The sequence below is a fragment of the Talpa occidentalis genome, unplaced genomic scaffold (assembly GCF_014898055.3).
Source record: "Talpa occidentalis isolate TD23 unplaced genomic scaffold, MPIMG_talOcc4v2.1 talOcc4.12, whole genome shotgun sequence".
Classification (NCBI taxonomy): domain Eukaryota; kingdom Metazoa; phylum Chordata; class Mammalia; order Eulipotyphla; family Talpidae; genus Talpa; species Talpa occidentalis.
The window spans coordinates 33,048,295-33,064,815 of NW_023601212.1; the positions used below are offsets into that span (position 1 = coordinate 33,048,295).

Below are 16,521 nucleotides of genomic sequence, written 5' to 3' on the forward strand. Positions count from 1 at the left end.
AAGATCTTATTTGGATTTTGATCTAGTGCTGTTATTTATTTGCCATATGAACTTGCTAGAAAGACTTGAACTTTGGCAAGATGATACACGTTTCCTCCACTATCTGAAAATACAATGTTCATCTTTGGTGTGATTTGGTAGGTTACTTTTTGGATTTGGGAATGTGTCCTTTATAGTACAGAGAGTGAGAGAGTATTAGTGTACTTCCCATGTATTTCTGACTAAAGGTAGGGTATAATGTATAAAAAGAAATCATTGGATTTATAGTTTTAGTTTTTGTTGGTTTGCATAAAACTAATTTGATCGTTTCTGGCTTGATGGCATGGTTTTATTTTTTCCCTGACAAGTGATGAAAGTGTTTAAATCCAGGGTGGCTTTTGATCAGCCTTATCTGCAGTAATTTAATCGACTGTTTGTTTGATATGATTATCTTGTTTCTAGGAAAAGTAACTGAGATGAATGTAAATTGTTATAATATGATTCGAGTATGTTTTTAAAGTATCATGTGCATTGTTGACTTAGTCAATTTATTTTTTATTGCTGCTTTATCAAATTATCATAAAGTTAATGGCTTAAAACAATACAAGTTTATTATCTTTTAGTTCTGTAGGTCAGAAATCCAACACAGATCTCATTAGGCTAAAATCAAGGTATAGGCAGGGTTGTGTTCTTTTTTGGAGGCTCTAGGTGAGATTTTCTTGCCTTTCCCAGCTCCTAGAGGTGCCCTGTATTCCTATCCCATGCTCCTTTCCTCCATCTTCAAAGGCATCCATGTTGTATTTCTCTGACCCTTTTCTATGGTTATGTCCTCCTTGGACTGTATCTGGAAAAGGGTCCCCTTTTAAGGATTCATGTGATTAGTTTGGGCCCACCTGGTTAATCTAGTATTATCTCCCCTTTTCAACATATGCAGCCTTAATCACATCTCTAAGTACTGCGTAAAAGGAAAGACATTGTTTTTCTATACTCACTACTTACAACAACAAATACGTGGGAATTTTTCTCACATCAACCAATTCCACAATTCTCTAGACACAAGTTGGTGTCCTGTCATTCAATTATAACACAAAGTGACTAGAGTTAGTGCAGACCCCTGGGGTTAAGGAGCTCAGTCCCACAAGACCAAAAACACACATATTTCTTATCATAATATCCCACCATGTTCAGTGACTTATTCATAGTTTCTGGGAAACTAGAGCATGGATTTTTTTTGGCGGGGGCACTAGTCTACCTACTATTAATATATTTGGAGATGGAATCTAAAAATAACTCCGATAAAAACAATTTTAGAGTGCAAGATCACCTGGTAAAAATGTAAACAATGATTCACAAAATGCCAAGGAATCCTTTTTTTCAATTTATCTAATAGCCATTTACACATGCTTAGTGTTTGAAATAATCAAAGGAGAATTGCTATTGCTTCTTGAGTTGTACTACAGGTTCGAAGGAGATTTGGTAGCTGCTACTCATTTGGCTAAACTGCATCTCCCAGTTGCAGTCATGCTGAAGAAATGACAGTACTGGTTGCTCTGCTGGGACAGTAGATCCCATTCCCTAGCTCTTGAACTAAACAACTTGACTTCATTCTTCAAGGGTCAGATGAAATGTCACTTCATGGGTAAGGTCGCCCATGAAATCTCCCATTAGGTTAGATCCTGACCTGATCCGATTGTTTCTTTAGTGTTTGTCTTCACTGCTCTATTATGAGTTGCATGAAGGCAGAGGTCCTATTTCTCTATATTCCCAGAACCTGGGACAGTGTCAGAGTTCTAGTAGGCACAAAAAAAAAAAAGAAAAAAAAAGCCACATTGAGCTGGATACTAATAGGAAGATAACAAAGGCTGTTGTGAGTTGTTGAAGTTGCTTTCCAGGTTGGACTATTTCCATGAAGTGAGCAAGGAAAATGTCATACATTCTGCTCTCTAGGAATAACTCTTGGAATGACAGAGTCCTGCCTCTCTTGAAAAAAAAAAAAAAAAAAAAAAAAAAAAGACACTTGATTTGATTGTCTCTGAGAGAGATCAGCTCCCCTAGACAAGGCTGCCATATTCCAGATGTGTCCTGTCCAGTTCATGGGGCAGTTACCTTCAATGCCCTCAAATGGCTATTTCTCCCCATACCCGTTCTCGCTGTATCTTTTGGGAGGATATATGTGTGTTTTAAGGCTTAGTAGCCAATCAAGGTATTGATGCTGGCCCCTTCAACTAGCATCCATTTGATTTTCTGCTTACCTGTAATTTTCTAGAGGAGTTGATATTGATAGTTTTCTTTTTTTTTTGGCTGTGGGATATTATAATAAAGTTGACAGGTCTTGCAGAAAATTGTATACTTATAGAGTATGGACAATATTAAACTAATTAGAATGTGTTAGAAGATAGTTGCATGCAACATTCCAAGTAAAATGTAAAATCATTGTTATTTTGCAATAACTGAACCTGAGATTATTATAGAATATACTATTATGAAATATATAGAAAAATTGAAGTAATAGTCAATGATCAGGCAAAAGAGTATTTAATAGACTCGATGACACTGGAGTCCATTCAACCTGTATTTTTACAGCTTCATCTATTTTCATCAAATATTTGGTCAGGAGAAAAAAAAGAAGGGATCATGAGGAGGGAGTACAATGGATTAGCAAAAGCATTGCATTAGGGCAGGGGGTTTGATTCTGCTAATTCAAACATCAGTGAGTTGACCATTTCACCTTTCTCAGTCTCAGTTTCTTCATCTGTAACTCCACAGCATTGCCAAATGGATCAGAAATCAAATAAGATAGGGCACAGAAAAGTTTTCAAAATTGTGAGGTACAATAAAAAACATAAAGTAAGGTATTCTGATGGGGTCCATTAACATAACTGCAATAAATAAATAATACTTGATGATGATTGATGCTCCATTGGCAAGTCCAGGGAGCTTTGTCAGCAGTTTGGAAACCCTGAATTGTCAACAGAGAATCACAGGATATAAGAAGGTTGAGGGGGAGATGCAAAAAGGGGAAGGAGAACAGTGAATCCAAATTAGCAAAAGGATTCAAAATGAATCAAGAAGTCTTCCAATGGCTTTCTTCTATTTCCTATACTTTTTGTGTTCTTCCTTAAAGGAAGAACATAGACTTTAAAATAAATTTCTCATTTGTTAGAAGACCTGGTATATATAGAATAGATACAGAAAAAAACCCCACAAAATTATGTCCTATAATTCTACCACATTCTCTCTCTCTCTTTTTTTTTTAAAGGGTCAACTAAGCAATTTTATCCATTGATCGATCAATCATGTCATTGACTTCTTACCCCTTCCACTAATATCCTTTGGCTCTAGGCCCTCCCTTGTTTCTTATAGACTCAGAACAGAATCAACAGTTCCAGGAACCAGTAGTGTCAGGGTTGAAGTTCATTTTGATTGAAAATATCCAGTTGTAACTGAAATGACTGGATGTAATCCAATGGGTTACTTGCTGGATCTAGACCCACACTAAGCTCACTCTTGTCTAAACTTTTGTTACAGAAAACTGCAAACTGGTTCATCTTACTCCCTATCTAATTTAAGAAGTTAAATATGACATATTGCAAAAATAAGTAGAGAAAAATGTTTTGCTAATTTCACAAGTGCCCTGCTCTACTATTTTGTATAATAATCACAAATAGAAGAAAATGTGGGTGCTATAATTTATGGGAACTTTTTTGGAAAAGCTTGCTTCATTACTTCATTAAGTACTGGACTGTGGTTTGGAGGAACTATATACACAGCTTCTAGCATTGTAGATAAGGTGGCTTGCATCTGAACCTGCATTCCCCTTCCTTGGGGGAATTTTCCACTTATCTATGTATGTCACATTATGGTCAGTTCCTTTGTGGGTGACCTGGCTCTGAATAAAGTGGCTTTTGCTGTTCAAACTTACATTTACACTTGAAAATAAAATTTTTAATTTATAATGAGATTTGTCACTGTTAAATTGGACAGCTGGTCACAGTTAGACTATCCAAACAGAAAAATTGACTTCAGAAATATAAGATCTGAATTTGCTTGGTGAATCTAGAACAAAGACAAAAGAAATTTCTTTCCTCACTTCATGAAGCCCTTTCTTCTGCTCTTGGCATCTGCTTTCTGATCAGATAAGATTGACTTGTTAACTAGGGAATGACTGGACTGGACTGGAAAAAATGGGATAACCTGTCAAGTTTTCTTTTTTCTGCAATTTATAATGCCCCACAGAGACCACTATCATTCTGTCCCATTTCACTATGCATTGTAACTTATTTTACATTTTTGTTTTTAAGTTGAGTGCTTTTTTGAGGATATTTGGGTTGACACATCTCCAAATTACACTGTAGACTGAGGAGGTGTGAATCTGTTACCCTAAATCATATACAGTTTTGTAAACCCATGTTACCTCAATAAAGGGAAAAAAATTGCCATATGACAAAAAAAAAGCTACACTGTAGAATGAGTTCAATTATATGTGGGGCATATAATTCCTCCTGGAGTAGACAGGCTAATAGAAACTTCAGAAAGCCCCCGTCTCTCGTGGCATTTTTTACCTTTGAAATAGATTGGGCAACCCAAATCAAACCACATATTGGATAAACAAAGACAAATAAGATATTGTTTCTGCCTTTTAGAAGTCTACAGCTAATCTGGGACACCAAACACATATAAAGTAGAATACAGTGTGAGACATTTTATATGTTAGCAATCTTCCTCTATAAACCCTCTATAAACCCTCTATATCCTTCCTCTATAAACCCCTTTTACTCATGCCAGGGATTACATATTTTGAAACTCTAAATTGCATTTGTTAAGTAATAATGCATTCTATCTCTCTTTTAACTGATGAGACACTAAAGCTTTTGATTTAGCAAGAGAAAATGAGTGTTACCACACTTGGTTGGTATGATTATAACTGAAAACAAATAAATGTGATGTTTCAGTTTGACAGAACAGACTTATCATTGGTAAATGCAGAGTTTCTGTTAGGTTTTAAAAAGACATTATTATGGGAATATTCATATAGAAGCAGAGACTGCAACCTAAGTGAGATATATATATATATAAAACCACCCAGTATCAAGAACTACCAGTTCATCTAGTTTGAATTATACCTCTCTACTTCAACCCTCTTGGATTATCTTATAGTAAATCTCAGGCATCTTATAATTTCATGCATAAATATTTGAATATTAATCTCTAAAAGATAAGGGCTTATTATAGCCATAATACATTATTCCACCTAAAAATTAACAATTACTTAATATCAAATTGCTAGCCCATGTTCAAATTTCCCTAATTACTCAATAATTTTTAAAATAGTTTTTTCAAACAAGATGCAGATAAGGCCCCTACACTTTAAAAACTTGCTTATTTGTTTTTCTTTCTTCTCTAGACTTCCTCTTGGTCTTTTTTCTTTCTTTTTTTTTTTTTTTTGTAGTTTATTTTTGAAGAAATAGTTCACTTGTCCTGTGGAGTTTTCCACATTCTGGGTTTTGATGCTTGTATTTTTCTGGAGGGTTTATAGTATTTCCTTCTTAGAAAAATGTTTGGTCTTTGTATGTAAATCTTTTATATATTTGTTAAAAACAGCCCCTGACCCCCCCGGTACATTGCTGACACTGATTGCTTGGATGAGAGACCTCAGATTTGGAAGCACTGCTCTAAGTGTGGTCCATGGCCCAGCAGTGCAGGCATCACCTGAGAGCTTGTTTGAAATGCAGAACCTTAGGCTGTTCTCTAAACCCAACCAATCAGAACATGCAGTTTCACAAGATCATCAGGTGATCAATATCACATCAAAATGTGAGCAGCAAGGCCTCCCAGGTGGCATAGGGATTAAGTCTCAGCGCTATCGTATTATAACCCGCTGCCACTTGAGTTCAAGCTTGAGAACCCACATATGGCGCAGCAGACCTCTCCTGTCTCGCCTGCTGCTCCCCTCAGCAGTGTATTTCAGTCAATCTGCCTGTTCTGTTCCCTACTCTGTCTCTGGTCACTCCTCTCACCTCCTGCACCTCTGGCCTACACCTCAGTTATTGTATGCATAAAAAAATAAAAATTTTTAAAAATCTTAAAAAAAAAACGAAATGTGAGAAGCACTGTTGTAGAGCCATGTTCCTAAATACTGTAGCCACCGGCCACACTGGCTATTTCAGTTACAATGAAATAAAATAAAAAGCCATCCCTCATTCACACTGCTAGCTACATTTCAGTAGCACTTATCAAACATTTCCATCATTACCTGCAACTTCTATTGCACAATGTTGACCCATGGCTACATTGTCCAGAGTATGTGCTTCTATCCACATATAGGTATTTTAACTTAAATTGGAATTATGTAATATTAAGAATTCAGTTCCTTACTCACATTAGCCCTCAATCAAGTGCTTAATTACTACACATGGCCAGAGCTTCATGCAGAGCCAAATAGATGCCCTGGGTAGTATAGATATAAGGAGAATATTTCCATCCTTGCAGAGAATTCTGTTGGAACTATGGTCCAAAGGTTTTCAAAGGGCTGAGTGAGCCAGAGGAAGGAAGGACAGAAGTCATTGAGTGCTGAAGGTGGAAGCTAATTTCACAGAGGTTACATCATTTAACTTTTAAGCCCATAAAGGTGACACTATGCCCATCAAAGAAAGAGAAACTTCGTGAGAGGCTAATTATTCATCATCACACTTAACAACGGAGTTGGGCGGCTAATTCAGGGTGTAGGGGTCTTCCCATGATGTTCACAAGGAATATTTCTTTCTTGAAGTCTTCTCTGGGGTGAACTTTCCTCCACCAGTCTTTCACAAAACATCATGATGTGAACCACTGTTTTCACATGCCTGCACCTGCTTCCTTTTCTTTCTAGTTTAAATTTAGACTACAGGTTTATCCAGCTCTGGAGCTCATATTCCTTCCATTATCATGTTCTTTAGTAAGCTTTTTTGGTTTCTTTTTCTTTCCTCTTTTTTCCTTATTTTATATCTCTTTAAAACTTTTTTGTTTTTGTTTTTTTCCTGTTTTATTCATTTTTCTTCTCTTGAGTTTACTTCTAAGGGTCTTTAATCTGCACTATATATTGATAGAGCTTGCATTTTAACATTAACAAATAATTATTAATTGTGGCACTTATCTATTAATTTAAAAAACATTTACTGAGTACCTACTATGAGTAAGACATAATCTAGTGGGGAAAAAGAGAGCACAAGTTTCCTTTCTTTGTCTTCCTTTTAAGTAATAAAATATACTACTGCATTTCCTAGTCTTTGAAATTTGACTTTCTTAACCACTTTGATTTCTGACTATGCCTTTATTACATCAGAATGTGGGTTGTTCAAAACCAATAGTACTTATGCTTATTAGAATTAGATGGTACTTGAATGGCTAGCTTTTTGAATCACAAAACTATAGCTATAGGGAGAACGTAGCAGATGATCTAGGCTGTTTCTCACATATTTTCTAGCTGCTTCCAAAGTAATTTAATAGTGTAGTAACAGACATTGGATAATCTATGTGCTAAATGTGAGGATTTGACCTAAGTGAATATTTCTTTTCAGATTTGTAATAGGATTTTTAATAGAAGTGCTGGAAGGTAGTATTCTATACCAGGTATTTAAGAGGTGGCAGATGTGATGGATTTTAAAATATCCCCCAAAGAAGCTATGCTCCATAGAAATCTTCTAACTCTGACACTAAATCCTGCCTTTAGCTGACAGCATGCAACCTAGCAGCACAGATTTACTGAGGACAGAAAGTAAAAGATGTGTGATTCACCTTTTAACAATGTATTTTATCAGTCACCTGGAGCTCTTTTTTTCCCCCTTCAAATAAAAAAGAATAATTCAGTGGTTTGCATTCTCATTGCATTTTTGAAGGCTTAAAAAAAAAGACTGATATTTGGACCTACCTCCTAAAAATCTGATTTGGGCTGGCCTTGGTATCAGTTTTTTTGTAAAACTCTCAATGACTTTTTAAAATATACTCCCAGGTAGAGGACTTCTGGCCTAGTTTGACCTTGCAAAAGAAGAGGAGCTAAAGAAAGGAATCAGTCCCATCACCATGTCTCTGTATATTTTATGTAAAACTAATGTTTCATGTTGGCAAGAACCCATATTATAAATTTTTCTTTATTCCCGAAACTTCCTCAAAGTTGTTCACCTTTCTCTGTGATCAAAGTGCCTCATCCTCTGTGAACCTTCTCACTTGAACCTTCCTTTCCCCTGGCCACAACATTCTAATTTGACCTTTCTCCCTTTGATTGTGATTCTGTCTTGTGAGATTTCATTTTTGATTAGACAGAATGCTCTTCAGCGTGTGTGACAATGGCACATATCCTACAAATGCTTCTATATGCCAGGCATGGTGACACATAGAGGATAGTGTCCCTGCTCTCCTAGAGCTTAGAATCCTGGAGGAAGAACCATAAACAGCATGGTGGGTGTTAAGAGAGAGGATGTGCCACTTTTCCAGGGTAACCAGCACAAAACCCCTGATCTGGTCTGGGGAGAAGGTCTTAGATCAGGAAGCGGTTGATCTTTAAAGTCAAAGTCCTGCAGCTTAGCACGCAGTAGGTACCCAATAAACTTAGTAAATTTATGACTAAAGAGCTTACTGACATAATAAATGAAGACATTATTTCATTGGAAAGCATGTACTCTACACACACACAGTCCTACTGTGGTTATATATGTGAAATACACAATTCCACAATTGAATACTACTCAACTGTAAAAAAGAGAAGAAATCTTGCAATTAGTGATAACATGGATGGGAACTTAAGGGTATTATGCTAAGTGAAATAAGTTACGTTGGGAAAGACAGAATACCATGTGATTTTACTCATGTGTGGAATGTAAATAAACAAAGCAAATAACTAAACAAAAACTAACTTTTACATACAGGGAAGAGATTATTGGCTACCACAGGGATGGGGCTGGATGGAGTTCATCCAGGTATTGAAATATAATGCTGTATACCTGACACTAATAGAAAGTTATAAACCAACATTACCTCAATACAAATTGATATAAAATATACTTCTCAGTTTAGGAAGCTAAAAAAAAAAATACATACTTTAGGTTTTCTGGACCACAGAAGGGGGAAATAAAAATGACTTAAAGGTTTCTTTCATTAAAATTTTTAAATTCATACAATGTATCCAAATAGTAACATGGCAGGAAGTGACCTTCCTCTATTTACCTTCTACCTGTGTCCCACCCTCACCTCTATCATCTCTCTTGTTTGTCCTGTGTCCTGTCCTCCCACAGCATGAAGCCACCTTGGGAACCGTCTTGGACTTGGACCATATCCTGCCATTGAAGTTCACTTCAGTGGAGCTTCCGGTGGGAGATCCGTGACAGGATGTACCCCACAGCTAGATGCATGTTGCTTCTGGCAGTTTCCTTTAAAGAGGAACAGGTTTTATGATGGTGGAGAGAGTTCTGATGTTCAGTCTGAACTAGGGCCTTGTGGTAAACGCAAAGAGGCTGTAAGTAACAAAATTTGTTCTGAGGCCTTTGGTGTCTCTCTCTACAAGCCTGAGTGTCATTTTTGTCTTCTTTCTCTCTTTGTTCAACCTCCACCCCTTCCAGCAGCCCTCCCCCTCACTTGTTCTTGCTCTCTTGCTCTTCCATTATAGATGAGGTCATTATGATTTGGAGCCAAGAGAAGTGCATTCCTGTAACTTTAAATCTCCATATTCAATTTGTGGCTCTCCTCTTTTTTTTTTTTTTTTTTTTGAGATGGTCATACTTTATAGTTGAGGACAGCTTGCTTAATTGGGTTGTTTTAGAATGCAAATGTGAACTTATTGGAGGAATTTTGTCAACTTGCGAATAGGGGTTAATGTTCCCACATGTCTTGTTCTCACTTATTTAAATTTTAGAATTGCTTTTAAGTCCATTATGGGATATGAGAAATGTTCTGACTTTGATTAGGTTATCAGTACCTGATTAGCTTTTCAGCTCTCTGCACTTTGGACATCCAACTCCCTCCTGATATGCAGGGAGGCAGTGTTGGTAACTGGCAGCAGAAATGTCAGCCCAGACTCCTTTTCTGATAGCAAGCTGAGATGGACGTCTCCTTGAAAGAAGGGGGTTTCTCGTTTAAGCTCTGCTATGAGATCATAATGTAGATATGAAGGAAGATTTAGAGAAGACTGTGGGGAGAGGAGAGTGCGAGATACTAAGGGTGAGAAGGTGTCAATTAGGGCAATGACCTTACTTAATAAGGATCCTGTGCTTCAGGGGATGCAGAAAGGGACAGCAAAAGGCCTTACTGTTTAGAAAATCTGTTTTTTAGACATGGGAACAATTCCATTAGATTAGTATTCAGGCTACAGGCTGCTACAAGCTGAGACTGGATCTGTGGTGAGTGAGAGCAGAGCACATGGAGCAGTTAGGAGGAATTTTTCTGGGGTCAGACTGCAGAGCACTCTGTTTCTGCATTATATCAGGCAAAACACTTCCCTTCTCTGGGCCACAGTCTCTTCAACTTAAACAAGTGGGCATTAGCACTGAAGTTCTGCAAATTGGAGACCTTCTTCCAGGAAAAAAAAAGGAGAATTTTCCCTAGATTATTCTTTAAGCAGATTTAAACCTCTGATCTAAGCCTTTGATCTGGTCTTTTAATAGCTAAGCACTATTTACAATAGCTAAGCTATGGAAACAACCCAAATGCCCAAAAATAGATGACTGGATCAAGAAGATGTGGTACATATACACAATGGAATATTACTCAGCATTCAAAAAAGATAAACTCATGCAATTTACAGCAACATGGATGGAGCTGGAAGGGATCATGCTCAGCGAAATAAGCCAGAAAGAAAAAGAAAAATACCGGATGGTCTCACTCATAGCAGGAATTTAGAAAACCTAAATAAGGGACCGGGAAAAAGACTAAAAAGACTAAGTAAAAATCAACAAGCAACTATAAACCAGAGACACACTAAGGGGGCTGGGCGGGGGGAGAGGAAGGATTAGGGCCAAAATAAGGGGGGGTGGGAATTGTACGGGGAATAGAACCAAAATGAAAATGCATACATTGTGCAAAAATGAAAAATGATGTAAGAATTATATAAAATAAAAGATAATAAAATATAAAAAAAAGAAAAGAAAATATAAAAAAAAGAAAAAAAAAGAATATGGACTTCCACTGCCTCTTGCTAACTGACTGTGGGTGAATTATGGAACCGCTGAGTCTCATTTTCCCCATCGGTAACTTGGGTATCTTTCTCAAAGTTGTTGTGAGGGATCTGTGTGCTGCTCTGCATTCTATAAGACCCAGTGGTGAATTTCTGTTGTCTTGGAGAGGGCAGCCTAAAATCCAGATTCAATGCAAATGGTACCTCCTTCAGGAAGAAGGGAGCACAAGAAAAAGAAGGAGCAAGCCCTGTATCTGGAGTGCCTCATCAGCCTGTGACAGGTAGAACATGCCTAGAAAGAATAGGAAGCTACTCCTAACCCTTTGCTCACCTTGGTAAGCATTTCCTTCGATAGGGTAATAAAATGCCTTTGGATCAGGCCAGCTCCTGAGATCATTCCTTTTCCTTGAAAGGAGGGAATTTCTTCTGTTCCTTTTGAGAGTAACACACTAAATCACAGTGAAGTAATACAGCCCTTTGAAGAACAATCTAGCAAAACAAGTAAAGTTGAAGATGCTGATGCCCTAAAACCAGCAATTCCTCTCCTGAAAATTCTCCAGAGCAAATGGTTCCTTTACACTTCATCACAAAAATAGAAAGTCATTATATTTGTAAGGTACTCAGAGTTCCAGGCTTCCAGCAGAAGGCAACTGGCTGGAATCTCTCCAGATGCCTTAGGTGGTCCCCTCTGGACCATCCTGAGTGCTGGGGAGATGATATCTTAGCACTTCTGTAACCCATTTGAACCACTCTGCTAAAAGCCAGAAAAACTCTTAGATGTGTATGTCAGGAGATATATGCAAGAATGTGTAGAGGCACTGTTTATGAGTATAAAAAAATTGGAATACAACCTAAATACCCATCAACAAGGAATGGACAAAGTCAATATATTCCTGCAGTGGAAAGGAATGAACTAGGACTAATGTATCAATATGGATGACTTTCAAATACTATTGCTCAAAATAGCAAGCTGTAAAAGTATACATGTGTTCTGATACTGTTTATATAAACAAGCAAAACAATGCTATTTACTGCTTAGGGATACTTACATTAATGTTAAAGTACAAGGAAATGTATGAAGTGTATCAAGTTCTGTGTGAAATGTATCAAGTTCTGGAAAGCAGGTAAGTGGCAAGCTAACAAGCTGGGGAGAACACAAGGAAGATATGTTGTCGTTACCATATTTTCTTTCTTTTTTTCTTTTTTCTTTTTTTTTGTGGGACCCTCGCTGGCTGGGGCGGAACAAACCGGCGCTGCAGAGGCTGCGGGCAGCCTCACAGCCCAGCACTCAACTGCTGCGCCACCAGGGGAGGCCCACCATATTTTATTTCTTAAGTTTCATGGCAGCTACACGAATACATGTTGGATTATAGGTTATCCTTTGTTGTATTTTAAAATCCTATAATATAAGAATGTAAACTGGGAAAGAGTAGTTCAAGGTATGGCTAGAGAGTTAGGCAGTGGCAGGTCTTCTAGGCCATTTTTTTTTTTTAAAGATCCGTTTACCTATGCATACGAGAGCTGGGGCACAGGCCAGAGATGGGGGGTGGTGAGAGGATTCACCAGAGACAGAGTGGGGAGCAGAACGGTAGACTGATGAAATACACTGCCGAGGGGAGCAGGGGCGAGACAGGAGAGGCCTGCTTTGCAGTGTGGGTTGTCCCTTGGCTGGCTGGGGGATCGAACTCATGCTACAGAGGCTGCGGATTGCTTTATAGTGTGGTGCTTAAACCCTTGCGCCCCCAGGGAGGCCCCTCTTCTAGGCCATTTGAAGAGGAGCCACTGGGGCTTTAAGACATGGGAATGATCCTTCAGTGTAGGGATTGGGTTTCTGGCCAGTGGGAGTGGAGCAGGAAGAGAACATTTAAGAGAAATTTGCTTCAGGTCAGTGTATGGAGCACTCTTTTCCTTGATCACAGTCTTCTCTTGCCTGCACAGTGTTCTTCCTTGTCCTGTCCCCACCTCTATGCTCAGCCCCTCCATCATGTCATCTCTAACCCCTCTTCCTCCTCCAGCCCCGTAAATGTTACTGCCTCCCAGAATGTTTTTATTTTGTGTGTGTGTGTGTGTGTGTGTGTGTGTGTGTGTGTGTGCTGGGTATAGTGTACTTTATCAATGGCACCTGACAAGGCAGGGCTCCCTAAGCCCTTCCCCATCTCCGAGCACTCTAGGATGGCACTGTGACAGGTCGGGCGAGTCTCATTGTGTTGGATGACTAGGGGAAGGACTTCCCAGAAGCTGAGGACCCAAGGGGCTCTTACTCCTCGGAGGCCACGTGGACCATGAGGTCCACCATCTGTTGCTCTAATGAAATTCATTGTTATACCAGGAAAGGAAATGAGCTCAGCAAAGTGGTCACTGAGCGTGATGCCAGCTCCTGCATTGAAGGCAGAGGAACAGGTGTCACTCTTAAAATCGCAGGAGCCAACCTGGTCTGCAGTGTAACCCAGGATGCTCTTGAGGGGGCCCTATGATGCCTGCTTCACCACTTTCTTGATGTCATCATTATTTGGCAGCTTTCTCCGGGTGACAGGTCAGATCCACAACCTTCAGCACATTGAGAGCAGGAACCTAGAAAGCTGTGCCAGTGAGTGTCGTGTTCAGCTTGGGGATGACTTGCTCATAGCCTTGGCAGCGCGAGCAGAGTCAGGGATGATGTTCTGGGCAACCCCTTGAGCATCACAGCACAGCTCCCCAGAGGGGCTGTCCACAGTCTTCTGGGGAGCAGTGATGGCACAGTTGTCATGAGTCCCTCCATGATGCCAAAGTTGTCACGGATGACCTTGGCCAAGGGAGCCAAACAGCCGATGGGGCAGGAGGGTTGCTGACAATCTTGAGGGAGTTTTATACTTACCATGGTTCACCCCAATCATAAATGTGGGGACATCAGCAGAAGAGGCAGAGATGATGGCTCTTTTGGCCCCAGCCCTCAAGTGTCCCTCAGCCTTCTCCAAGGTAGTGAAGACAGCAGTGGACTCCACAACATATTCAGTACCAGCATCAGCCCATTTGATGTTGGTGGGGTCTTGATGTTGGAAAATAAAGATAGACTTTCCGGTGATGACAAGCTTCCCTTTCTCAGCTGTGACTGTGCCATTGAACTTGCCCTGGGTGGAATGATACATGTAGACCATGTAATTGAAGTCAATGAAGGAGTCATCAATGGCAACAATATCAACTTTGCCAGAATTAAAAGCAGCCCTGGTGACTAGACACCCAATCTGGGCATATCCATTCACTCTGACCTTCACCTTCACCATGGTGTCTGAGGGACATGATGGTGCTGCACAAGAAGAAGGGGCTGTCTGTCAGCTGAGAGGCACAAAGGGCACAGAGTGGATTTTTTTTAACTCCCTATTTTATTTCAGTTTTGAGTTATCTGTTAGTGATGCCATTTATGTCCCAACTTCACTTTCTATCTATGTGCTCATGATTCTCAAAATTTATTTCTCCAATCCAATCCTTTTTTTTCAAGCTATAAACTATCTACTAGACATTTCTTTTTTCTTTTTTTTTTAAAGATTTATTTATTTATTTATTCATTTATTTATTTATACAAGCATTGGGTACAGTCAGAAGTGCGGGAGGGTGAGAGAATTCACCAGAGCCAGAGCGGGGAGCAGAGCAGGCAGAAGGACCGAAGTACGCTGCTGAGGGGAGCAGCGGGCGGCAGGAGAGGTCTGCGCGCCATGTGGGACCCTCCTCCGGTGGCCGGTGGCCGGGGAGCAGCCGGGGATCGAACTGGCGCTGCAGAGGCCGCGGGCAGCTTCGTAACCCAGCGCTCAACCGCTGCGCCACCGGGGAGGCCCCTAGACATTTCTTTTTGATGGTTTCATAATCCAGCAAAATCCAGCATGTTCAAAATGGAGTTATTAACTTAACTTTTTGAATGTACCCTTTTCTCTCACCTTCAGAATCTTTTTTTAAATGATCCAAACATATTTTTTAATATATTTATTACATCAGCCGTCATTTTTGTACAATGTATGATTTCCCATGAAATTCGCACCACCAATTCACCGTGCACCATCACCATCATCCCTTGTGCTCTTCCCACCCCATCCTGATCCCTCTCCCTCCTCCTCCCCTACAGAATGTCTCTGGTCTATGGTTGCCTGTTGATTCTGATTTTTACTTTATTATAGTTATTTTTTTTCTGATCCCTTATTTGGTTCTACTGCATTCCTCTTATAAGTGAAACTATCCGATATTTTCCTTTTTCTTTCTGGCTTATTTCACTGAGCATAATCCCTTCCAACTCCATCCATGTTGCTATGAATGGCATGAGTCTATCCTTTTTAATTGCTGAATAATATTCCATTGTGTACATATACCACATCTTCTTGATCCAATCATTTTTTTTGCTGGCATTTGGGTTGTTTCCATAGCTTACCTATTCTAACTAGTGCTGCAATAAACATAGGAGTGCAGATGTCCTTTTGAATTAATGTTAATGTGTCCTTTGGGTAAATACCTAGGAGTGGAACTGCTGGATCATATGGAAGCTCCATCTTTAGCAGGTTGAGTAATAGCCACACAGCTCTCCATAGTGGTTGGACCAGTTTGCACTCACACCAGCAGTGCAGGAGAGTTCCTTTTTCTCCACATCCTCGATAACATTTGCTGTTGCTAGTTTTTTTGATATGTGCCATTCTCACTGGTATAAGATGGTATCTAATGGTGGTTTTGATTTGCATTTCCCTGATTACGAGTGGTGTTGACCATTTTTCATATGCCTGTTGGCCATTTGCATTTCCTCTTTGAAGAAGTGTCTTTTTAGCTCTTCTGCCCATTTTTTGTCTGGGTTGTTTACTTTGTTTTTGTTGAGTTTCATCAGCTCTTTGTAGATCTTTGTGATCAGTCCCTTATCACTAGCACTGTGTGCAAAAAATTTTCTCCCAATCAATGGGCTGTGTCTTTGTTTTAGTTAATGCCTCTTTTGCTGTACAGAAGATCTTTAATTTGATGTAGTCCCAGCTGTTTATCCTTTCCTTCACTATCTTTGCTTTGGGTGATGTGTCTGTAAAGATGTTATTGAGGTGTATGTCATGTAGTGTTTTGCCTATTTTTTCTTCTATATCTTTTATGGTTTCAGGTCTTATGTCTAGGTCTCTAATCCATTTTGAGTTGGTTTTTGTGCATGCTGTGAGGTAGTAGTCTAGCTTCATTTTTTTTCATGTAGCAGTCCAGTTTTCCTAGCACCATTTATTGAACACACTGGCTTTGTTTCATTGCATATTCTTTGCTCCTTTGTCAAAGATTAGTTGTCCATAAGTCTGTGGGTTTATTTCTGGGTTTTCTACTTGATCCCAGTGGTCTGTGTGTCTGTTTTTGTTCCAGTACCATGCAGTTTTAATTATTATGGCTTTGTAGTATCATTTGAAGTCTGAGAGTGTGATACC

The 16,521-nt window shown here is 39.3% G+C and overlaps 1 protein-coding gene and 1 pseudogene across 4 annotated transcripts in view; one reads left to right on the plus strand and one right to left on the minus strand.

The window, feature by feature from the left end:
• SLC35F2 (solute carrier family 35 member F2) overlaps nucleotides 1–16,521 on the plus strand; it is an 82,074-nt gene that overhangs the window by 43,334 nt on the left and 22,219 nt on the right. The window contains exon 1 of one of the 4 annotated variants that reach the window (XM_037505687.2): nucleotides 9,246–9,466. The exons of the other annotated variants lie outside the window; for them this stretch is intronic. The gene's annotated coding sequence lies outside the window, so the exon portion shown is untranslated. Of the gene's footprint in view, nucleotides 1–9,245; nucleotides 9,467–16,521 lie in introns of those variants that run through there. 4 annotated transcript variants of the gene reach the window in all.
• On the minus strand, nucleotides 13,377–14,379 carry LOC119240893 (glyceraldehyde-3-phosphate dehydrogenase-like; annotated as a pseudogene).